The sequence below is a fragment of the Euprymna scolopes genome, chromosome 3 (genome assembly GCF_053919585.1).
Source record: "Euprymna scolopes isolate OS-2025 chromosome 3, ASM5391958v1, whole genome shotgun sequence".
NCBI lineage: Eukaryota > Metazoa > Mollusca > Cephalopoda > Sepiida > Sepiolidae > Euprymna > Euprymna scolopes.
Genome location: NC_136484.1, coordinates 128,648,872 through 128,675,280, shown reverse-complemented (window position 1 = coordinate 128,675,280; position 26,409 = coordinate 128,648,872). Strand labels below are relative to the sequence as shown.

Sequence of the window (26,409 nt, the reverse complement as noted above, 5' to 3'; positions counted from 1 at the left end):
ATTTATTGAATTAATTAAAAATGTTTTTTGTTCAAATATTTTTAATTGAGTGAATTAATTAAAAATATTCTTTGTTCAAATATTTTTTAATTGATTGAATTAATTAAAAATATTCTCTTTGTTCAAATTTTTTTAATTGATTGAATTAATTAAAAATGTTTTTTTTGTTCAAATATTTTTTTAATTGATTGAATTAATTAGAAATTTTTTTTTTTCAAATATTTTTTATAATTCATTGAATTAATTAAAAACGTTTTTTTTTGTTCAAATATTTTTCTTAATTGATTGAAAAATTTTGTAAAATTATCTCTTGAATTGTTAAAATGAATCATTTGGATTCTCCGGACTACTGTTCTCACCTTGAGCATCAAGTATTAAGTAAAATTCAGTTCTAAGTAACACTTTTCTGAAGGTTGAAGATTTAATCTCCAGTGCAGATGATTCTAGGATTATAACTGCGAATTACTTAGGACTTCTACTTGATCATGGTTGACAGAATGATAGCTTGCTACCCTCATAGATTGAGTAAAAGTTTTCCTTCAAAGTTCCATGCAAATTCACGAGTTCAACAGAAAGATTTCCAAGTTCAACAAAATACACCTGAAAAAGGTTATAGGTTACATAAACTGAAACGTTATGAGAATAACACTCAAGATGTGAACAGTAGTCTGAATAATCCAAATACTGCAGATGTTTTTAAAATGGGTCATTATTTGTGTTATCTTTCCTTTCTTCCATTTGCACATTTCTGTGAAATGGAAATATGATGTGCTAAAATTGTGTGCATTATTTGAATTATTCAGACTACTCTTTGAGATTCTAAATCTTCACTTGGTTCTCTAAGCAAAACTAGAGTATAACTTTTGATATATATAATAATGCAGTAAGACATGTTCATATGTACACTATTACCTTTCACACAACATATCAATCAAGTGAACCTTAATTTGTTGTTAACAGTTTATGCTGGAAATCAATTCAATTCCTTGTTGATTCTTTTTATCCTATTAAATCTACTTTTATATTATGACTCTGATTCGCTATTTGATCTAGTTGTATGATCAAATGTGGATTTAAGGCAGTTGCCCTCTCACAAGTCTGCATAACATAGCATTAGAATATCCTTTACTGGAGTCATTTAGAAATATTTTGATGAAAAAGCACCAAAACTAAACGCAATAGAGATCGATTCCAAAGTCGTCAAACTTGTAGCATACATTATGTCCCAGGCATGTCAAACTCAGGATTTGCTGAGGGTCAAATTGTGTTGTCATAAGGGCCACATGTGATGAATTGAATTCGTTTAATAAAATTATTGCTACTTAGAAACATGTTTACAAATATATTTTCTGATCAGTTAACTTGATAATACATTAAGAATTACATTATGTTTCATTTAAATTTATGGAGTTTTTGCAATTTTAATTCGATGGGAGGGTGTGTAGAAAAATGTGAAATTTTGGCCATATCTACTCCACAGATGTATTCAGCTGTGTCTTTGCTACTTTTGAAATAAATAAAATGTGATATACCGTTTTTAAGGGTAAAGAAACATTTTAAATAAAAAAAGCATTTTGGGAAATGATGCTTGTGTGATACTATGGTCCCCGCCCCCCCCCCCTTGAATCAGAGCTTCAGCGAGCATTAGGAGGTGATTCACTGGAAAGGGGAGCGTTGTCATAAGTAGAAAGAACCATGACTAAGGACAATGGGAGGAAATTATTCACAAAAGAAGCGAGAGACTATCGGAAGTTAATAGTGATCAGAATTGTTTGCAAGAATCGCTTTGCGATTTGAGAGTTTGCTACAGTTGGTGACAGTTTGCAGACTGGAGAAGATGCTGGTAGACGTGAGGAAGCAGACAGAGCTTTTTTTTTTTTTTTTTTTTTTTTTACACAGTGATCACCACTTATCAAGGCCCGGAAGCCACTCAGGGATAAGGGTTATTGTAAGTACATCACGTTAGTGAGGAGATTTTATGAAGTGTTTAATTAGGGGGGCGGTTCATTAGGAATTTGTTAACATTAGACTTGAAGACATCCAAGTTGTAGTCCGGAGGGAAGCAGGCAGACGGAACAGAGTTCCACAGGCGTGCAGTTCTAAGAAAGAAGCTTTGCTCATGAAATCCGCGTTTTGATTTAGGCACAGATATAGAGTGGGGGAAATTTTTCACAGTGGATTCAGCTAGACGGGTGTTTTTCGTGAAAGATTGGCGAGGGGGGACCAGGGATTGGAGTTCAGACGAGCACCTGCCATGAAAATAACGATAAAACAAGGATAGGCTCGCAACGTCTCTTCTGTGGGAGAGGGGTTGCAGGGTAGAGAAAAGGGCATCCCCCACTAAACCACGAAGTCTATTTTGTACTCTGTCAAGGCATGATAGGCTGTTTTTGTTTTAGCAGATGAAATGAGCTGATCAACCGATTGACAATGATACATCGACAAACATCTATCAACAGACAACTCTTGAGGGTCTTTTTTCTATGCTGACGGTATTACACACACACACACACACACACACCCAGAGCACAAGTGATTTATACACAATGTATCAGAGTTTGTGTTCTTTCTTGTGAGTCTCTGTTGCTTTTATATTTTATATATTTTTAAACCAGTGCTCGCACCCTTGGCAATTGCCAAGACAACACACAGCCAGAATAAAGAAAAGAAGGAGAAGAAAACCACAGTACACAAGGTCTGGGATCAGTGCTTGTTGAGGAGTAGCATATGATCTTAAACATCTTTATTCAGATATTTTGGCCATCAAATGCTGAAATCACAGTACCTTGTATGTGGGTCACAAATGTGTTCATAAAGGGTTGCACGTGCCAAGACTACATTTCTTTGTTTTTAGCAATTACAATAAACCTTCTCAACCACTGATTGTCATAACTAATAATACACACCTGAAAGCTCTTCATTTAAACTCCTCAGCCTAACATTCACATGTAACATGAGTTGGAATAAATATATTGAGGACATTGCCAAGGTTGCTGCAAAGAAGGTAGGCTCTCTCTACCATGTTAGAAAATTACTCACACCTGACAGTATCCTATATCTCTACAAAGGCACCATACACCTGATGCATGATGTATGGTTGCCACATTTGAGCTGGTGCATCTACCACTAGTCTCTCACTCTTAGAAAAGGTACAAAAAAAAATTCTCCAACCTAATAAGTCCTGCACTATTAAACAAACTCCCTCTTGCTGTATTTATGCCCCATCGGCATAAATACCCCTGACTAACCCAACAAGCAGCAAAATCCCACTTTTTCACTGTAGAGATCCCTAGACACCAGAAAGCCTTCTAATCTCTAACAGTTTCCTCCCTCAAATACATTGGAATTTTCTCCCAGTTTCCTGCTTCCTTGACTGTACTGACATGCAGAAGTCCAAGTGTAATGTGAACAGATATCTCGCTGCTCAACTCCCTACATAGTGTCTCTATAGATATGGTTCCAAATAGCAGTCCCTTACATCCTAGTGACACTGTACAATGTTTGGGGTGAGCAAGAGTAAAAAAAATAATAAATAAATAAAAAAAAAACAGTATAGATTATAAATTGGATGCTGACAATTATCAGATCTGAAACAATGGTAGTAGGTTGAAAATGATTGCAATTTTCTCTTTTGTATCCCAGATGTGATGTGTTACTTAATATTTTTGTCTTTTTCTTTTTTTTAAGAAATATCAACCCATAGCAATCAATTGAAAGACAATATGTCGCTAAATATGATGTGACTTTAAAAATTTTAAACTAACAATATCATTTCAGTTTAACTTTTATTTAGTATTTATAAAGAATGTATTTATTGATTTATAGATTGGTATACTTATGTTCTGGTCAACTTCCATTTAGATGCACATTAGTATAGGTGAGTCACCTGTACACATTTGTTTGCATGGTCTATTTTATTTTATTCTTAATGCAACTTGATAATCAAGGTTATATTTTTACCTGTGGTTTTTCTTTGTTTTTAATTTAATATATAAAATATATTATTTCTAAATAAAAACAAAAAGTGTTTGGTACTTCTGCAGTAAACAAGCCGTTTTTTTCTGAATGTTGCCTTGGCATATTCCGTCAGTTTTTGTAAATCGCTAGAATGTGGAGAAACTCCAAGAATGAAAAATCGCTTGCCGAGATGACAATGCAAACACGATGTTAGAAGAAAATATTGGTTTTAATCGTGCAAAAATTTAAATGATTAAAAGTAAAATGAGATTTTTATTAAAGTTCTGTCTGGAAATTGAAAAAAAATATCATGATAACATATGTATGGTCCAATGACATGACAACTGTACAAAATTTAAAGCAAGAGTGTGCCATCGGTTTAGAATACATCATGACCAATTGGAAAAAATTTCCTACAAGAACTTTGCCAAGAATATTTCCTGAAGAATCCCCAGCAAATCAAAGTATATTCTGCTGGGGACTACGGTCGTATCCGACTGTTGGAAAATTTAACCTACGCCTTAACAAAAAAAATGAAAATGTAGTAGACAAAAAAAAAAAATCATTTTTTACGCAAAAATTTTTTTTTCTGCCAAATAAAAGTTTAAAACTCCTTAAAGCAGGAACATTTCTTACAAAAATAAAAAAAATTACAAAAAAAAACAAATAAAAAAACAATAAAAATGTTTTCAAAAATTTTTCTTACAAATAAAACAAAACAAAAATATATTCATTTGTTGTTGCACATTATTTTACGAAAAAAAAGATAAATATTTATTCATGAAATTTATCGTAGGTTGATTTTTGTATTTTATTTTTTTGTATTTCCATTTTTCTTCATTGAAATTACTATATGATAAATGTTTTCTATCATGATGTTTTCTGTTTTCTAGCGTTTTAAAATTTGATCATAAGCTGTTTGCATATGCTGAAGCAACATCATGAAAAAAAACAGGTTATACACTGCAGAAATACCAATAGTGGGTCAGATTGCTGAAACAATTTTTAACTTGGTGCTTGTATCAGTAAGTGAAAGATTCTTATGGAATATTGAGATAACCTGCCCCACTACAAATGTTCTTTACTAAAAACAAGAAAAGTTAAACTATTTAACTTTAAAAAAATAAAAAATTATTTAAAATGAAGTACTGTTGCCACATCGGAGCAGGAGCTGCTCGGCATACCCTATCCAGACTTGATAGTGTTCAAAACCGGCTTTGAAACCTAGTAGGTGATGTCTTTTTCTTTTCCCTGCAACCTTGTAGAAGAAACGTTGTGAACCTGTCTCTGCTCTATCGTTATTTTCATGGCAAGTGCTTGACTGAACTTCAATCTATGGTTCCCCTTTGCCAAACTTTCACAAAAACCACTCAACTAGCTACACTCGCTATCAACATTTCCCCCACTCTTTATCTGTGTTTAAATCTAAATGCAGATTCCATGAACAAAGCTTCTTTTCCAGAACTACCCGCCTGTGGAACATTGTTCTGCTAGCCTGCTTCCTGGTTGAATGCGACATGGTAGTCTTCAAATCCAATATAAACAAAGTCTTGTTGAGCCATCCCCATAAATAATCAAATTATATCCAATCTACACAATTAATGATTACTACACTATCACCTTACATTCATTAATCCTTATCCTTGAATAGACTTTGGGCCTTGATAAGTGGTGACTCCCAAGTAAAAATAAATAAATAAATTTTATTCTACTGCAGTGTCAGTTCATTTTATATTTCAGAATTTTTTAGATGAGAAGTTATAATTTGGATTAGTTAGACTATTCAGACGTCTTTGACCGTCCATCATTGATATAACTCTCGCTTCCCTTCTTATTTTATTCTTTAGTCCTCATATTCCAGGAACGATGTTTCTGACAAAGACGGAAGAATTGCTGTTTTCTAGGTCAGAATCTATTCCATATAACGCTTATCATTGGCAAGTTTTTGACCTTGAAGTACTTTTTAGCTTCTTACATCAAGTGGCTTCATGCATTGTCTGGAACTATTTTCAAACTCTGACCTTCTTCAGGTGATATTAAGAATACAATTAAGAATTACTTAATACCTCTATCCAATCATGGCTGATGGAAGGTGTCAGAAATTGTACCGTGAAGTGTGACTCTCACTTTCCTCCTCCTCCTTCCTCTCACAATTCTAACCTTCCTCATCACCACTCTTCAATGTTCAATGTTTTTATGGTGAGAGATTTAACCGTCATCTTTTGTATTTAGTCAGTTGTCACCGACACGTTGAACAGTCAACAATGAATTCAATGCAGCTCACCATTTTGTATTGCAAAAATTAATGACCGGACACTGATAAGATTCCAATTCCTTCACGTTTTCTTAAATTCTTTATGGTGGGTTTGACCCCAACAATATGAATTGCTCTTCTTGTTAGCTGCATTTGAGTGGTATGAAACCAACACGACCAGAAGAATTTTCATCTTGAATTATTGGAGTTTCCATTTGTCAAATCATGAACTCATTACTAGGGCTACGACAACAGCATATTCTTTTGATTGTTTTGACTCTCGAGTGTGTATCCGTTGATATCTTATATGCTTTTATATAGAATGACGTGATTCTTGATTGATTAAGTGTGTCTAACTGTGTCGGATATATACTCGAGAGTCAAAACAATGAAAAGAATATGCTGTTGTCATAGCCCTACTCATTACCCCAGTTCAATCAACAATTGTGGAAACCTTATGCTACCTGTGTAAATGAGCGCGGATGTGCGTATGCAAATATAAAAATGATGACACAGTAAGGAAAAAGACTATAAAAAATAGAGCATGTTAGAGAAGATGATCACGTTAGAGACATGAGTGACGTCACATATGAGGAAATAAATGTCACAAAAAAGAAAATTAGTAGTCGAGGTATTACTTGTCCTATGTTCCTTGCGATATAGACTGTGTACACCGTGTGGGTTCTATATGTAAATGTGTGCCACCGTCTTAGGCCCACCAATTTGGCAACTATTGAATCTGAAACTTCAAAAAGGATTCAGATAAGTGTTTGTCATTCTTTTAGGGCCTGGTATGTTTAAAAAGACCATATCTAATTATGCAAAGCTATTTTGTATGGCACAATCACATTGGCACACCGGTTCTTCCCAGATCACCGAAGTTAAGCAACGTTGAGTCTGGGCAGTACCAGATAGGTGACAATTTGGGAAGGCTAGGCGCTGTATGTACCTTCTGGAAAGGTTGGGCGTGGGGGCCAGCACCCTCACCTTGTAAAAAGAACTCTTCACTACAAAAACATCTAAAAAAGTTGTAGATGGCCTATGCCCCTCCAGGGGCTCAAGGTGGGGGGAGGGAGAAGCTATGAATTTCTGACAAAGAAGAGCAAGATATCCTTGTGGATCAAATGAAGGGTTTGGTTTAAAATTCCGTACAGATTGCCAAGTTAGAAATAAAAATTCACAAATTTGACAAGACATAGAGAATGTTGGAGGTTACATCGGCCGAAACGTTGTGTGAATAAAATCGAAGATGAGAACAGTAGGCTGGACAATCCAAATAATACGAATCAATTTCTTTTTAAATGTTTCTGTTAAAATCATCTTGGAAAATACTTAATAAACAATAAACTATTTTTTTTTTTTTTTGAGTAGAAAACAAGAACCGGAAAAGATTTAAGAAAACATGTTTTTTCACCTTCTCTTATTTTATAATAAATAAATTGAAAAGAAAGTTGGCCGAAATCTTTTCCCTCCCCTTCTCTCTTTATCTTCTCTTTCCTCTCACCCGTATCTTCAGCACTGTGTCAACTGCAGCGCTAGTTTGTACACTTGTCACTTGCCTGCATGTAATCTTTCCCTTTCTCATATCACTACATTCAGCTCTGTTTCAAATACAGTCCTTTGTATTTCGTCATGGAAATTCTTTCCATTTCTAGAAATCAAAGGGTTAGTCGAGTATTATTTACTTTGGTATCAACGTATATTATAAGTCATGCACATATATTAGTGAAAATATTGGCGAAAATAAATAGGAGAGTACTGCAATTCTGCATTGCATTTGAGCCACTGCTACTCTTCTTCTTTTTTTTTTTTTTTTTTTTGCTATTATTTTTAACTGTTGACCTCATTTAGATGATATTTCGATCCTCCACAGATAAGACCTTTTTGACTGATTAGAATCGCACACAAAAAATAAAAAACAAAACAAAAAACTAAAATAAAACAAAAAATAAAAAATAAAAAACAAACATAAAAATAAAAACAAAAAATCTCAAAATACAACAAACAAACGAACAACAACAAAAAACCCCAAACAAACAACGTTTGTTCACCTTTTATATAGACTGTTATATATTTACATCTTTTTATTTGAAATATAATATATTTAAATATATCTCAAGTCACTGGAGAACAAACTAGTTAAAATGTCATTGGAAAATAGAATGTCAGAACCTGAGAAGACTTAATTAATCTCACATCTTTTCTTTGGTTGAAGACGGCCCGGTTTAGTACAGTTGGACTCGGTGAACTATTGGATTTATTATTTTACTAGTGGGACCTGTGAAAATCCCATAGTTTACCTCTTCAGCTACTTATGATATAAGTGATGCTTTCTCTGTTTGTTTGTCTGTCCGTATTTTGATTTTTTTTTCAAGCGAGATAGTTACATGAAAACTTTACACATCAAATGGCACTGATGTTGTGGCAACACATACTACACTTTGATCTTAGCTAAAAGGTCATAAAAAATAATGTTTTGTGTGATTAGGCATAAAAAATAATTTTTTGTGTGATTGGGCATTTTTTAAATGAATGAAAAAAATCTATAAATATATATATTGCGTCAATGTATAGTTTTTTTAATAAATCGTTTTACTTTTCATTTATTCATACCAATAATATTATGGGGTCTACATCCAAGCTTAATACGTTTTACTTTTAATTTTTCCATACCAATAATGTTATGAAGTCTGTGTTTGTGTTTAACCATTATAAAAAGGAAATGCGTTTAATATATCGCTTTATTTTTATTTTTTGGAATCTTTTGAGATGAGGTTTCATAATTGGTGCATTCATTTTTTTGCGGACTGTTATCCTTATCTTCATAGATGTTGTTGTCTCACCACGTTTTGGCCAATCCCGTTACGGTTAACTATCTGAAGAAGGCCAGAGGATTAGTTGGTTGAAACGTGGTAAAACAGCAACAACTATGAAGATGCGGATAACAGTCCACAAAGAAAAAAAAAAACGAATACACCGAAATACGTTTTATTTATTCATCTGTCTGGGCTCAGGTCTAGTTCACTTATAAGGGACACTTTCTCTGTGTGTCTGTTCGTCGATCAGATATTTTTTGAGCTAAGAGAATTTGTCTGAAAAAACAAATATCTTAACTATTTTTTTTGGGGGGGGGGTAAATGATAATTGTTGGGTTAGCGTTTGCACTTGAAGTTCATAAACAGAAAGAGTGTTTAGATGATTTTCTTTATAACAATAATACTGTGGAGTCTGCGTTTGCGTTTGACATCCAAATGATAATACTGTGGGATCTGCGTTTGCACTTGACATTTATAAAAAGGAAATGCATTCAACTTTTATTTTATTGATAACAATAATATTGTGGGGTATGCGTTCACACTTGACATTCATATAAAAGAAATACATATTACTTTTATGCTATTCATGTGAGGTCAAAGTTTGCACTTAACATTCATAAAACAAAAATAGTAATATTGTTGGGGGTCTTTTTTTTTTTTTTTTTTTTTTACATAGGCATCACCACATTATCAAGGCCCAGAGGCCACTCAAGGATAAGGGTTAAAGAGTGTACAGTAGAAATTGGTCAATATAGTAATCATTAGTAATGAAAATTTGGTAAATTTAATAACTTATATGGAACGGCTCATCAAGAACTTATTTACTTTAGACTTGAACACAACCATATTGTAGTCAGCCGGAAAGCAGGAAAACGGAAGACAATTCCACAGGCGTGCAGTTCTAAGAAAGAAGCTTTGTTCATGGAATCTACGTTTAGGTTTAGGCACAGATAAAGAGTGGGGGAAATTATTGATAGTGTTTACAGCTAGACGAGTGTTTCTTGTGAAAGTTTGGCGAGGGGGGACCATAGATTGAAGCTCAGTTGAACACTTTCCATGAAAATAACGATACATCAGAGACAAACTCGCAACATCTCTTCTGTGAGATAGAGGTTGCAAGGAGGAGAAAAGGACATCTCCTACGAGGCTACGAAGTCTATTTTGAACTCTATCAAGGCAGGACAAGTCCTTTCTAGCAGCTCCTGCCCAGATGTGGCAACAGTATTCCATCCTTGGACGTACCTGGCTCTTATATAGATAGAGAATAGCATCAGCAGTGAGATATCTACTGGATCGATAGAAAGATCCCACCATTTTTCCAGCGGCCTTGGCAACAGATTTGATATACGTGTTCCATTTAAGATCAGGAGTAATAGTCAAGCCCAGAAGCTTGTCAAAACTTGAGGCCTCCTGAAGACGAGAGCCATTCATTTCAATTGATGCCAAATGTGGATTAGAATGTTGATGATGTAAAGAGAGAAGCTTGGTTTTAGATGCATTAAAAGTAACCAGCCACTTCTTTCCCCATTCATGCTAAATATTTATATATAAAAAAAAAGGAGAGTAGAAAGTGGATCTTGAATTTATTTTCAGCAGCCTTATAACTCTCATTTTCCTTATTTTATTCTTTAGTCCTCACATTCCTTGAGTGATGCTTCTAACAAAGGGGGAAGAACTGCTGTTGTTTGAGTTAAAATCTATCCAGCTAACACTTATTGACTAGTTTTGACCTTGAAGTAGTATTTTATTTAATTTTTAATTTTTTTTTTTAGCTCCTTACATGAAGTAGCTTCATATATTGTTTGGAGCGATTTCCATTCAAAAAAAAAAAAAAAAAGATAAAAGCTTGCTTGATTTTATGTAGTTACTTTAGAAATTGAAAATTTTAACAGTAAATATAAATTCCCAAGAAATAAAGCAGATGCTATATGTGGAAATCGAAAACGAAACCTTGTGAGCTTCAGTTTGAGGCTCTACTAACTGCTCTCTTTGGATTTATAAATGGAGCCGTCAACAAAATAGTTATCGCTTTGGTGTGACGTCATTGATTTATGATTAACATCGTGTTTCAAAGCATGAATTCAAACATAAGCGATAAAAAGGACAAATAAATGAATGGTTAAATATAATAATACTGTATTATATTATATTATATGATATATTATATGGATGTATTATGGTTAAATATGATAATACTGTATTATATTATATTATATGATATATTATATGGATGTATTATGGTTAAATATGATAATACTGTATTATATTATATTATATGATATATTATATGAATGTATTATGGTTAAATATGATAATACTGTATTATATTATATTATATGATATATTATATGAATGTATTATGGTTAAATATGATAATACTGTATTATATTATATTATATGATATAGTATATGGATGTATTATGGTTAAATATAATAATACTGTATTATATTATATTATATGATATATTATATGAATGTATTATGGTTAAATATGATAATACTGTATTATATTATATTATATGATATATTATATGAATGTATTATGGTTAAATATGATAATACTGTATTATATTATATTATATGATATATTATATGAATGTATTATGGTTAAATATGATAATACTGTATTATATTATATTATATGATATATTATATGTATGTATTATGGTTAAATATAATAATACTGTATTATATTATATTATATGATATATTATATGAATGTATTATGGTTAAATATGATAATACTGTATTATATTATATTATATGATATATTATATGAATGTATTATGGTTAAATATGATAATACTGTATTATATTATATTATATGATATATTATATGAATGTATTATGGTTAAATATAATAATACTGTATTATATTATATTATATGATATATTATATGGATGTATTATGGTTAAATATGATAATACTGTATTATATTATATTATATGATATATTATATGAATGTATTATGGTTAAATATGATAATACTGTATTATATTATATTATATGATATATTATATGAATGTATTATGGTTAAATATGATAATACTGTATTATATTATATTATATGATATATTATATGAATGTATTATGGTTAAATATGATAATACTGTATTATATTATATTATATGATATATTATATGAATGTATTATGGTGAAATATGATAATACTGTATTATATTATATTATATGATATATTATATGAATGTATTATTGTTAAATATAATAATACTGGTAGAACCCATGGAAATTCTGTGCAAATAAAAATATATTTTGATAAAGCTGATATCTTTCTGGATAGCGCAAAAGATTAGAAAAAACAATAACCTGCAGCAAATATTAGTTTATGAATGAAAATAGTGTCCATTGTATTTTTAATATAAAACTGACCCAAATTAGATGAATTAATAAGTACTAATTAAATAGTCAGAAAGTAATATTGTGCTACATAGTTCAATACAAATAATAAAATCACATTGTAAGAACAAATCTTTAGTTTACTCCTTCAGTCCAGCACCTCTTGGCAGACAGTGTTTTTCTTTTGTTCATCTGTTTCTTTCAAATGATCCCTTTTTTATGTAACGTTTCACTGACTTCTTTCTTTGGTGAAGAACCGCTGCATGTTGAAACTTTGAGTTACTTTCTCACATCATTATGTCAATGACCATATATTATTGTAATGATATCGAAAACGAGGCTACATCAACGGATCATACATTGAGGGCATTGCTGTGGCTGCTGTGAGGAAGGTGGGCTCTCTCTACCATGCTAGAAAGTTACTTACACCTGAAAGTATCCTGTACCTCTACAAGACCACAATTCACCCATGTATGGAGTATTGTTGTCACATTTGGGCTGGTGCATCTGCTACTAGTCTCTCACTCCTGGACAAGGTTCAGAAGAGAGTCACCAACCTAATAGGTCCCAAACTGTCAGCTAGGCTTCAGCTTCTCTCTCATCGACGAAATGTTGCACCCCTCTGTCTGTTTTACAAGTATTTTAATGGTAGATGCTCCAATGAACTACAAGCCTTGTACCTCCTTGACAAACCTGACAAGCAGCAAAATCCCACCCCTACACAGTAGAGATCCCTAGATGTAAGAAAGCCTTCTACTCTAATAGTTTCTTCCCTAGAACTGCTAAACTTTGGAATTCCCTTCCGGGTTCCTGCTTCCCTGATTCTACTGACATGCAGAAGTTCAAGTGTAATGTAAAGAGACATTTTGCTGCTCAATTCCCTACATAGTATTCCTGCAATTATGTCCCAAATAGTAGCCTGCTACATCAAAGTGGCACTATTCCCTACTCCTTTGTTTCCAGCTCATTTAACTCATTGGTCTAGAGGTCGCCATCAATTTGTTGTTTTAATATCTCATTGTAATACAGCTTCCTATTCCAGTAGCTTTTTTCCAAGGACTGCAAGGTTGTGTAACTCTCTTCCTGCTCACTGTTTTTCTTCTATCTACAACCTTGATCTTTACAAGACTAAGGTCAATAGGCATCTTATGTCTTTGCTAAAATCAGCTTTTGCTCTTATTAGCTCCTTATATCAAGTGGCTTCACGCTTTGCCTCAAACGATTTCCATTAAAAAAAAAAGGCATGTGTAATGATATATGAAAGTGAAACTTGGCCAGTGAGGGTTGGAGGCATGGAGAGAAATGATATTAGAATGATATGATGATTGTGTAATGTGAGACTTAAAGACAGGCTTAGATCTGAAGAGCTCAGAGAAAGATCAAATCTGGATAGTATATGAAAATGTGTGTAGAACAGGAGACTTTGATGGTATGGCCACATTGAAAGAATGGATGAGAGTTCTTGGGTTAGTAAATGTTGAACAGTTGAGGTCACAGGATCAATCTACAGAGGAAAGCCAAGGAAAACGTGATGAAGTGATAAGGATGGACTCATGAGAAAGAAGGATAAATAAGTACTTGGCCAGAGATAGGTAAGTTTGGAAGTCAATTTTTAAAAGCCATCCATTATATGCAAACATGTCTCCATCAATTTTCTGTTTTAATACTTCATTGTAAAACCCACTTCCTATTCCAGTAGATTCTTTTGAAGAACTGCAAACTTGTGGAACTCTCTCTTTGCAGAATGTTTTTCTCCTATCTTCAAGACTAAGGTCAATAGGCATCTTCTGTTTTTGCAATCATCATTTTTTGTTTCTTATTAACTCCTTACATTAAGTGGCTTTCCTTAAAAAACAAAATGTAAAACGAATCTTAAACTGAATATGATCATATGTACTAATATAGAAACTGCAACATCACAATAAATCTATTATTACTACTGCTCCATTGAGTATTTATTTTCATTAGAATTGAAAAAGAAATGTGAACTCAAATTATACAGAAATAAGTAAGAAAAAAAAAAAAAAAAAAAAAGAATTGAGACTTATCTTAACACTTTCCTGCAGTTTGCTTATTCAATAATCAGAAGTGATAACATACGGAATATCTTTATACATTTGAATTTTTAATCAAAAAGCTCTATTGAAAGAATATTGAGCTCTTTGTGTATGCATTGTGTTTGCTGTGTTGATTGTGCTTTTCTATTATTTGAATTCTTCAGATCACCGTTCTCATTTTGAGTGTTATTTTCACAGCATTTCAGTCAATGTACCAATGTAATCTCCGACCTTCTTCAAGTGTATCTTGTCCAACTCAGGACTCTTTCTGTTGAACTCGTGAATCTGCCCGGAATTTTGAATGGAATCTGTTATTTAATCTATGGAGGTAACATGCTCTCGTTCTGTCAGCCATGACTGGGTAGGAGCCTTAAATAATTCACAATTGTATTTTGGGTGTCACCCATACGGGAGATTGAACCTACAACCTCCAGAAGAGTGTAACTTTTACAACTGAATTTTATGAAGTACTCTATCCACTGCACCACGGGTCTTTGCGAGTATGTGTGCAAATAACACTCAAGATGAGAACAGTAGTCCAAAGAATGTAAATAATATGAATGATCAGTCCTCATCTCAAAAATTCCGAATTGAATTGGCGTGTTGCAATTGCAAGAAGTCTATTTTTATGTTTATGTATATAATATTTATTTCAAAGTCCTATTTGACTGTGCTATGACCTTTTGATGTTTGATTTGTCAATAATCTCTACTTAAGTGACATTGTTTATTTTTTTCAAAAAAACATCGGCCATCTCTTATTTTATTGTTCTCATTTTAACAACTCATTATTTGCTGACCTTTATGTAAACCGCCATGTTTGTTGCTTTTTTTTCATTTTCAGAAAGAATCCATAACCGCATTTAATCCTAAATCAAAACGAACCATCCCTACTAGCTGTCTTCAATTATTAATCTTTATTCTTCATCACTTGTTAGGTAACTAGGTTGCATATTCCTTCTCTGATGCGTCTTAGTGGTTTTATTTGTACTCACCATGCGTAGATTGTATCTTGGTCGGCATACATTTGTCATTTAGATAAAAATAACCGACTCAAATCATAATAAAAAGAAAAAAAAAACAGAACTACGAACTTGCTAAATAATTAACAGTAAAAAAAAAAGGGCGCTTGTTTGGAATAAAATAGAAACTCGAAATATTGAATTTCACCTAAAACTAATGCTATTTACTTAATTGTCATGTCGAAATTAATTAAATATCCAAAAATTACGAAAAACGATGAAGTAGAAAATTAATTACTAAATATTAAGAATTTATATATAACTAGTCTGGGTACTCGGCATTGCCCGTTTGTTTGGAGGTGTGTGTTGAGCAAAAAAAAAAGTGGTAGGAGGCAGGCAGGCTCGAACCTATACCGCGAAGGAGGAAAAGAAAGTGAGAAAAAAAAACAAACTCAAAAAGTGTGACGTATTTGCCGTTGCTTCCATCATCAAACCGGAAGTAGTGAAGGTTTAAATTAAGGCTAGTCAATCGAAAACAGGGGATGACTTTCGAAAATATCGGAAAAAAAGCGACCCCTCCTTGAAAAGTGCCCAGTTAAGGGTGAAAGAATTAATGTTTTTAGCCATTTTTTCGATATTTTTTGCCCGGAGGATCGAGCTTCAAAACGATACCGATCTCGTGAAAATCCGTCGCGTCTGTCGAAAGTTTTAGGCGGACATACAAACATACATATATACATACATTTAAACAGACAGGTGAGGTTTATATAATAGATGTTAAATTGAATTTTTAAAAGAATTCTTAATGCTGCAATATTTAAAGTTATAAATTTATTACTAGAACATCTTGTCCTTTTCTTTTACAGTTTTAACAAGTCCTTTTACTTTTCTAAATTTAATCTTAACCATATTACTTTTTATGCTCGCATTTTTCTATGTAATCCATGATTTTTCTTGGTTTTGCTTTAAAATAATATTTTCTTTTTTGTGCTTATTGTCAACAGTCCATAAAAAAATTATTACCAACTTCTTTAATTGACTAAATAAAACAAATCAAATAAAAGACGTAATTAAGTAAATAAACAGAAAGAAAGGACAAAAAAGAGAGAAACAGAATTAACAGGCAACGTCATAAGTGAAAGATTATCAGCCCTAGCATGGCAAAAAAGAAAAACAGAATTAACGGGTGATGTCTTAAGTGAAAGATTATCAGCTCTAGCACAGCAAAGAGCATCACTTTTGTTAACTCTCTCTATATAACCCAAATAAGATGGCATGCGAGCGACATTCCCACTATGATTTATGTAGGTATGCTATGGTAACCAACAGCCAATCAGAAGAAACCGTTTCTCACGTTTCTTACTTATTCTAAAGACTTTTGAACACCAGTAATCTTATTATAACTTTTGTTTGCCTGTTCATTTCAGATTAATGCTGATAAATTTGTGGATGTATTCAAGTAAAAATTCTACTCCCACGGTGTCCCATGAATAAATTATTTGTGCCAATACACGTCCTGTGAGACCCCTGAACTATCATTTTCAGACTTGATTGTTTTTAAGTTGAATAGTCCTTTCTAGTATATTTCTTGTTAAAATGAATTGTGAATTGTACTGATAATGTTGACACAGAAAATAGTGTCTTTGATGCCCTCATATGTATTAAATATGTCTGATTGGTTTATGTCACTGAACATGGTTCATTTCCAGCACTACCATTTTTGTCACTATCGCTGCTCCTGCTAATTCTGTATTTTATTGGGACTACAATTTAGGTTTTGTGTATGTAAGTCTGGAGAGATATGCAATATAGCATCATAAAATTGTCAGACCAGATAATGTGTATGTCTTAATGTTTCTATGTGATTAAAATAGTTTGCATTATTTGAATCATTTGGAAGACTGTTGTTATTTTCACGATGTTTCAGCTGATGTAGCCTTCAACTTTCTTCAGGTGTATCTCGTTGAATTCCAGGATCTTTATGTAGAACTCGGGAATCTGTACAGAATTTTGGACTGAAGCTTTTATTGATAGTACATGCATGAAACTCTAGTTCCTTTCAAAGTAATCTCCTCCGGCTACAATGCACTTGTATCATTCCAACAACTTCTGGAAGGCGCCATGGAAGTCCTCTTGTCTGAGCATGTCAATGACCCTCATCACAGCCTCTTTCATCTCCTCAATTGTCTCATAACAACAGCATCTAAAGTTTTCCTTGAGCTTAGGGAATAACCAAAAGTCACAGGGGCAAGGTCTGGACTATAGGGAGGGTGAGGAACTTTCTTGATGCCCATCTAAATGGACAAATAGTTTGTGACAAGGATGGAGTTGTGGACTGGTGCATTGCCCAAGTGGAAACTCTATTGACCCAATTTGAGAGTGCTGGCCTCTTCTGACGGAATCTCTTCCTGAACTTCCTTAAAACCTCAACATGGTATTTAGTAAATCCACAGGTAGATTGTTGTTATTTTCTCAGCCATGATTGACAACGTCATCTTTAAGAGAAGGACATCTACATCTGGACATTTTATTACACTTAATCGTATAAAAACTTTCACAATAACAATCTATGTATATAATTATAAAACTCAAATGACCTTGTAACGAATGATGTAACCCACTTTCCGATTGCGCGCATAAACATTAACCCATAACAACGTAAACAAATAAACACAAATCGCTTCTTTTGCAGATTTTGACCTGCGCACTGAAATATTAACGTTATTATTTCAAAATTATTATTTAACATGGGAAGAGTAGGGGTGTTTTGCAACTATTCTTTATTACAACTATACTGTCGTTATTTTCTTACAACTAAACAACTTTAACCCGTTGGCAAACATAAGAACAATTGTAGTAAAGCCAAGACTACTACTACTCTCTATCCATCCCTTTTCCTTCCTTTCTTCCTTCCTTTTTTATGTTTTGTTTACATTTCTAGATACAAAATAGTTGTGTGAGAACGGTGAATTTGTTGACACATTTACTAATCTATTTCAATATTAGTTTTATTTTATTTTATTTATTTAGGTTTATTTTTTTGCTTCAGGTTTTATTAATTATTTTTTTTTAGATTTTAAGTTTCTATAACTTGGTTGAAGGATTCCAATATGGGTTTTTCATTCTTATATTTCTCATCGGTAGGTTCATGTGCGTTTTTGCTGCTAAATGACTTTCGTCGGCGTTCGATTCGTAAGAAAATCATGTTTAATTTTCGATTTTTGAGCGATTATTCGGAAAAATAGGTAACTTTACATGAATAGGCAGGATTTTTTTTTCATGTTTGAGTGATCTGTCCGTGATTTTTCATTTTAATATACTTTCATAGAAATGTTTCTGTTATGTAAAAAAAAATCTATTTTCTTTACGTGTCACGCTCATACATGAATTCCATAGCTAATATAACATACTGACCCAACGAGTCGTCTAGTAAATTTATAAATATACAATTAAATCGTTAGATACATGTATGCCTTGTAAATGTTTCCGCTAGGGGTGAACATGTTTCATTGCAGCTTTTATGTTTGAAATCATCAGACCTACTCCACCAGTGAGCCAAGCAAAAGAAAAATACTTCCTTCTCGGATGTAATGTTATGCCATGTACACTCAGCATTAGCCAATGAAAATCATAAAGTATACTAGTAAATCATTCGTATTAAAAACGAAGCTCATCTGAGGTGAGATGGTCACTAAACTCACAAAGATATTGAAACATCAAACAAGTTGCGTGTTTCTTTTTCGTTAGATTTTCTTATTTTTGTTCATTAAATGCAAACATTTTTTTTAATCAAAAATTTATTTGAGTGTTATTTATTTTATTTTGTTTTTTGGTGGTGTTTTCTTTTTCCTGCAGTCCAACTTTTGCTTATTTGAATGATTGTATCATTGAATTAAATTAACACAGACACAAAATATAATCGATTTGGAATGAATAAAAAGATTTTTTTGCAGTCTTATAATAAAAATGAAAGCAAAATATTTTATTTCATTGTTTTTCTTTGTTCTTTTCTTTTCATTTTTTTTTTTTAATTTTTTTGGTACTTTTCAGTTATGAGGTGCCTTCAATAAGTTTCCAGACTTTTTTGTATAGGCTTTGATAGTACACACATGAAACTCTAGTCCTCTTCAAAGTAATCTCCTCCGGCTACAATGCACTTGTATCGTTCCAACAACTTCTGGAAGATCCCATGGAAGTCCTCTTGTGTGAGCGTGTCAATGACCCTCATCACAGCCTCTTTCATCTCAATTGTCTCATAACGACAGCATCTAAGGTTTTCCTTGAGCTTAGGGAATAACCAAAAGTCACAGGGGGGGCAAGGTATGAACTATAGGAAAGGTGAGGAACTGTCTTGATGTCCATCTTGGTCAAATAGTCTGTGACAATAATGGAGTTGTGGACTGGTGCATTGTCCTGGTGGAAATGCCATTGACCCAATTTGAGAGTGCTGGCCTCTTCTGACGGAATCTCTTAAAATCTCAACATAGTATTCCGTGTTGAGTTTCTGTCCAGTGGGAACCCAGTGAATGCCCGTGTTGTCAAAAAAAGGATCATCAGAGGTTTCTGGCTGGATTTTTTCTGTTTGGCCTCCTTGGGTCTGGGAGAGTCAACATGCTTCCACTGGGAACTCTGTCTCTCGGTCATAGTAGCAGATCCAGCTTTCATTGCAGATCACCAATGCATCAAGAACTGCAGAATATGAATTGATCAGCTCGATCATCTTCCTGCTTTCACGATAACGTCTTACTTTTTGATCTTCCCTGAGCACCCTTGGGACAAACTTTGTGCAAATCTTCTGCATCTTCAGTTCCTCAGAAATAATTACGTGTACAGTTCCCACACTGACATCAACTGTGCACTTATATAGACACACGACAGTCCTTATCCATGAAATTCTTTATTTGGCCAATCAACACTAGTATTCTGACTTCCTTACTTTTCCCACTCCTCTCATCATTCTTCATAGACTCCCTGCCTTTCTTGAATCTTTTATGTCATTCGAAAACTGATGCTTAATCTCTGCAAGATGACCCAAAAGCAGTCTGAATCATTTCATACTTTTTTGTGTCATTTTTTTCCAAGTTTGAAACAAAATTTTATTGCATATTTTTCTTCTAATGTGTCCTCATGTCTAGATTGCATTTTTGAAATTCACCAGCTGTACAATCAGGCTTTAGTAGGGTGTATTCCAGTTTTTGTGTAGCTGTTTATTTGAACCTGAAATTATAAAAATTGGTCAGTCATCTCATAAGAACCTACAACAATTTTAAATGCCAGTACAAAAACGTCTGGAAACTTATTGAAGGCACCTCGCAATAGTGAACATTTTTGAATAGCTAAAAGTTGACGATTTTCTAGATTTCATTTTTAAGCATTTGAACAAATTTAGTCTGCAATCAGTGGTGTATAGAAAAAGGGAGTGGTATCCAATCATCAGTACTAGGACTTATACTTGAGTCTTTGAAGAATGCAATAAAGCAGTTGACTCCAGGCGCCACCAGACCTCTGTACACCAATGTTTCAAACTCACTACAAATTATTTTGTGTTCGTTACAACTCTACTTTCAACCGAGTCGTTGTTTGTTTCGTTCACCACACTCTTTTCTTCTACCTTTTCTTTTACACACGTCCGTTCGCTTTAGTGACTAAAAATCGTCTGTCCTCCCGCTTTCCTTTCCTCGTTATTTATGGAAACAGGGTACGAGATTCTCTGAGATTCCCCGAGATTCCATGAGACTTTTTCCACATAAAAGCATGCGGGCGCCATCTTGATTCTCAATTTGTGCTCTGCAGGCACAAACGCGCAGCCGCTTTAACGGTAAGCCACTTCTTTCTCCACACTCCCCACTGATCTCATGATCACAGAGACGGCAGGGGGGTGGCGATCGCCACCGTCGGGTGCTTCTACTCTCGTCTTCGCGTGCGCTCTCATCCACCGCCTGATGGTCGGGGAAGGCTTCATCTCCATGGAGGCTACTGATATCAGAGTCACTGCTTGATAGGGATGGTGCAAACCAAAGCGATGGCCGACTCGTCTCAGAGTCAGAGTCACTCTCATCGTCCATCCGAGGTGGTACATGTGTCACCGGCCGTAGGTCCCTAATGTGACGGGGTACGCCATCAACCTGGCTACACTGCTAACTCACCACATCGGTCACTGTGCCCCGTTTATACTTGTTGGTACATTGGTTTCCTGGCGGCTTCACCCAGACAGCATCCCCTTTGGCATATCGATTCCATTCTATCTCAGTGGCCACAGTTGTATCGGGGTGGATTCCTTTTTCTCGGACACGGTACTGATAGATTGTGTTTGCAGGCGCCGTTCCTGGAGAGATGCCATTCTTCGGCATGAGATTATACCAGTACACAGCTTCTGCGATGGTGCACTGCTTCCTGGCTGCAATTGTTTTGATGCTGTGATGGCTTCTCTCAGCTATATCATTGCCAGAAGGCACATAAGCGCATCTAAGCCGCAGCCGCACACCCCATTCTTGTACGAACTGCCTCATCTGATGGCTGCAAAAGGCTGGGTCGTTGTCCGTCAGCACTTCATCGGGCGCACCTCTTTCACAGAACACGGATGACAGCTGGCGAATAATGTTGCAAGAGTCCTGGCGCCCGAGGAGTCTCCAGACCACGAAACGTGTAGGCCCACAATCGATGAGGGTAAGGAAGTGGTTGCCACCGTAGTGTGTGATGTCCATGCCCACTCTCTGCCACTTACCACTCACTCCCCTTTCTTCCATCGTGCTGGAGCTGGGTCGATGGATTGGCAGGCCTCGCAACTTTCCACCATTCTCCGGATATCTTTTTTTTCTAATCCTGGATCAATCATCTTGACAAAGTACAGTGTCCACTTGATGCCAGGATGTCCACACTGCCGATGCATGTCCACGATGCACGCTGCATCCACATTACACACAACTGCTGCACATGTGTTTTGCAGATTATCAGAATCTCTCCAAGCACCAGCCAGAAGCCATCATTGAGGGACTCTTGTCAGAGCATCTGCTCTGTTGAGCACAGACCTGATCAACACTACGTCCACGGTCAGGTCGTACTCTGTGATAGTGTCGATCAAGGTGGCAAGCTGTCTTCGAATTAACATCTCACTCAATGCTTGTGTCGTCAGCCGTGCTCTTCCACTTAATGCATCGGTTATCCACCGATGATTGCATGCCGAGTCAGTCATGATATGTAGAACCTTGGCTTGCCATTGAAGCGCCAAGTTAACGCCCTTCAATGTGGCATCAAGTTCGGCCAGGTTTATGTGCCTCGAATCATTCTCTGGCCGAAGCCAACAGGCATCTTCAATAATGGAATCATTAACTGCAAGGGCAACTCCAAGGGCCAGTGAACTAGCATCCACCCAGACCGTGAACTCATTCCCGCTAACGCACCACTTTCCCTGAACGGGGTCATCACTGGTCACCCTGGACACAGTCTCTGTCAGCATGCTCCTTAGGGTGACATTATGTACTTCATCGTCCCATTCCGACGACACGGCTGTTGCACATCTTTTTATGGCCGCCACGGCCACCCTGAGCCAACCGCACACAGGGAAATGGCCTACCATCTTTCCACAAAGTGAAAACACTGTTCGTCGAGTGATGTTTGATGGGACCTTGGGGACGTGACTTCCTCTTCTCCAGCAAAGTCCCTTCTTGCTATTGCGCACGTGCGTCGTGCAGGCCGAGAACTTTTGCTCCATCGCACAGACGCTCTGGTTCCTTACATGTCAGTCCAAAGCTCTCAAAGTGCATTCTAACCGATTGCGCTGACATGAGGCTCTCATTGACGAATATATCATCGATGTATGAGGATGTTGCCTGTTGCACTGCCTCATCTTGCTGCCGGATAGCATGCATGATTGCTGTCATAATGCCTGGTGCCACATTTAGACCGAACCCTAGCCTGGTTAGACAATATCGGGTTCCTCCAATTTCCACAGTCTGAAATGGCCACAATTTCCTCTCAATGCGTATTTGCAGATAGGCCCTGCGTAGATTCAGAGTTGCCACGTTCGATCCCTGCTGTCGCCACTCCCTTAATTTGAGTGCACACACATCAGCCCTTGCCGTATATAGGTCGATATGCTCATTGAGCTCACGGTAGTCTAGGACGGGGCGGACCTTTTGTTTGGTCTCTTGTACAACGGCCATCAAGGGAATTAGCCCTCGCGCGGGGGGGGGGGGGGGGGGCAAGCTCATCCTCTGGGTATGGAACAAGCCAGCCATTGTCGATCCATGTCTGCAGTTCTTCTTCATACTGTTCCCTTAGCCACATGGGTGGGGGATATTCCGATAACCGGTTCCGCAAGGATATTAGTGGCTGATCGTTTGACCACTTCCAAGACGCCGTCCATGCATTGGTATTTCTATCATACTCTGCACGAAAGTCAGGCTCGTCGAGAGTTATGGCAGCACAAACGTGTTCTTTTACATCGGGAGAACTGTACCTTTCCGGTTCTGTCCACAGTAATTCCACCCAGTTGTGTAATCAAGTCCATACCCAGGAGTAGGTCGTACCTGAGAAGCTCTCCCTCCACAACCAAGGCTCGCACGGCTACTGCAGGCCCGTCGTTGATGCTTGCGCAGATAATGCTCACCACACAAGAGGCTAGTGAATCTCCGCCTACAGTTAGTACCGGAATTCTCTCTGCTTTCCAAGTGGCACAGCATATCTTGCTCACGAGAGTCTGGGTGCACCCAGTGTCGAAAAGCGCGAGGCGCTCGCTTCCATTAATGTGTATACTTACAGTGGGTAGCGCCCTGCTCAATGACGATCTAGAAAGAAGACTGGTGCTGTAGCTTCTTCCCCTTGCCCATTTCCCGGACAGATGTGGGCCAGGTGTCCGCATTTTTTGCACTTGTAGCACTGCGGCTCATCAAGTTTCCGAGTTGGTTGACGTGACGAAAGACAATCACGGGCCAAATGGTTGGGTCCTCCACACTTATAGCAGGTTGTAGCTGCGCCCAGGTCCTGCAATCCAACCTGTGATGGTTGTACAGCTGCCGCTTGGTCTATAGTGTTAGGGCTTTTCTTTAGTATTGCTTGTGCCCACGCCAATACTTCCGATATGTCCATATTGTCCACTTGGGATGAGGCACGGAGCAGATCTTCCACACTCTTAGGTAATCCTGCAACAAAGGCGCACACCAAGCCTTTGTCTGACATCCCTCCAAAAAGGCCCGATAGCTTTTTTAGTTCGGCCAGATACACATCCACCGTTTCCCCGTGAATTCCTTCCATGCAGTAACTGGATCTAACGCAAATGCTGTAAAAAGGGCGCGCTTGATGCAGGCGAAATCTGTTTTCTTCTCATCAGCCAACTGCTGGTATACTGCATATGCTCCCCCAGTGAGGCGCATTGGGACCACGCATTCCATACCCTTCACCCCACTGAGCTGACATATTAATTCTGCTTTTTCCACCCATTCCTGCACTGAGTGATCAGTGCTACTGCCATCAAACAGGGGAATTAGCTTGGGGTCAAATCCTGACGTCATGCCGGAATACCTTATGTTCGTTACAACTCTACTTTCAACCAAGTCGTTGTTTGATTCGTTCACCACACTCTTTTCTTCTACCTCTTCTTTTACACACGTCCGTTCGCTTTAGTGACTAAAAATCGTCTGTTCTCCCGCTTTCTTTTCCTCGTTATTTATGGAACCAGGCTACGAGATTCTCCGAGATTCCCCAAGATTCTATGAGACTTTTTTCCACATAAAAGCCTGCGGGCGCCATCTTGATTCTCAATTTGTGCTCTGCAGGCACAAACGTGCAGCCACTTTAACGGTACGCCACTTCTTTCTCCACATATTTCTTTGGGGATCTTCCTCCACCTGTTTTTTAGGCTTATAAAAAATTCAGTTTGCTATTAAACGTAATGTAAACCTACCTCTCTGTTCATTCCGAAGAATCATAGTGGAAGACAGGTAACCTGAAAAATGCACATTGAACTCCCTTCTAGAAGCTTAAATAGAAGTTGTTTTTCTTTTTTTCAATAAAAAATAATTTACAATGGGTTTGATAGACAAAATAGTTTAAATGACAAAAAAAAAACACAACAAAAAAACAAAACAAACAAACAAACAAACAAAACAAAAACAACAAAAAGAAATTAGAAAAAGATTACTTTTAACAGAAAAATAATTTAGTGTTTTTATTTTCTTTTATTTTTTGAGAATGTAAATTCGTTCTTTTTAAGGAAATTGATACCATATTCTTATTTCTTTTTAGAAAGAAGAGAAAAAAAACTTTAAAAAAGAAAGTTTAGAAAAACAAGAACTTTTGCGAGTACAGACTTCCATCTGTAATAATCTTTAGATGCAGGTGTGTAAAAAAAAAAAAAAGAAAAGATTTTCCACATAAGTTTGTAATTACTAAATGAATAGAAAATTCCATTAGAAGTTAAGAGTAAAACTAGAGATATGTGTACAGGAAGTTGCAGTTTGGGAGGAAGTCTAAAATAACACGTAAGGAGTAAAGGAGGAAAGTTTTTTCTGTTTGTGTTCAATTACTGTTTTTCAAAGCTCCATGTGTGTGTGTGCATGTAAAGCTTATATGTAACGTTAAAATGCTGTCAGAGGATGAAAAAATAAAACATCACGTGACATAAGCCAGGGAGATACAGTTTTGTTTCTTTTCTTTTTGTTGTATATAATTACAGCTAACAGACTAGAGAGACATATGAAAGCAGCAGGTGCCACCTCACTGTTGTTATGACTACAGAAAAACGACCAGCTGGTTCTGTTGACGAAGTGTACGAACGGTAGCGATTGAGAAGGATGCACTGTGAGAAGTAAGGCCCACCCCAGCTACGTTACACACCAAAGTTGAACGACCCAACAGGCGAGTTGACATGAAGAATCAGGTTTCAAATCATTTAGCAAAATTTTCACGTCTTTGGTAGATGAATGCAAATGATCCACAAAGAGTTACAAACCATATTTAGACAGCCAGCCTCCCTTTTATCTGTCTGTCTTTATATTATAAAAGTAACC

At 35.9% G+C, this 26,409-nt stretch overlaps 1 protein-coding gene across 2 annotated transcripts in view; it reads left to right on the top strand.

Moving 5' to 3' along the window:
* Positions 1-26,409, top strand: part of LOC145258992 (glycine receptor subunit alphaZ1-like) — a 441,610-nt gene that overhangs the window by 154,308 nt on the left and 260,893 nt on the right. The gene's annotated exons all lie outside the window — the stretch shown is intronic.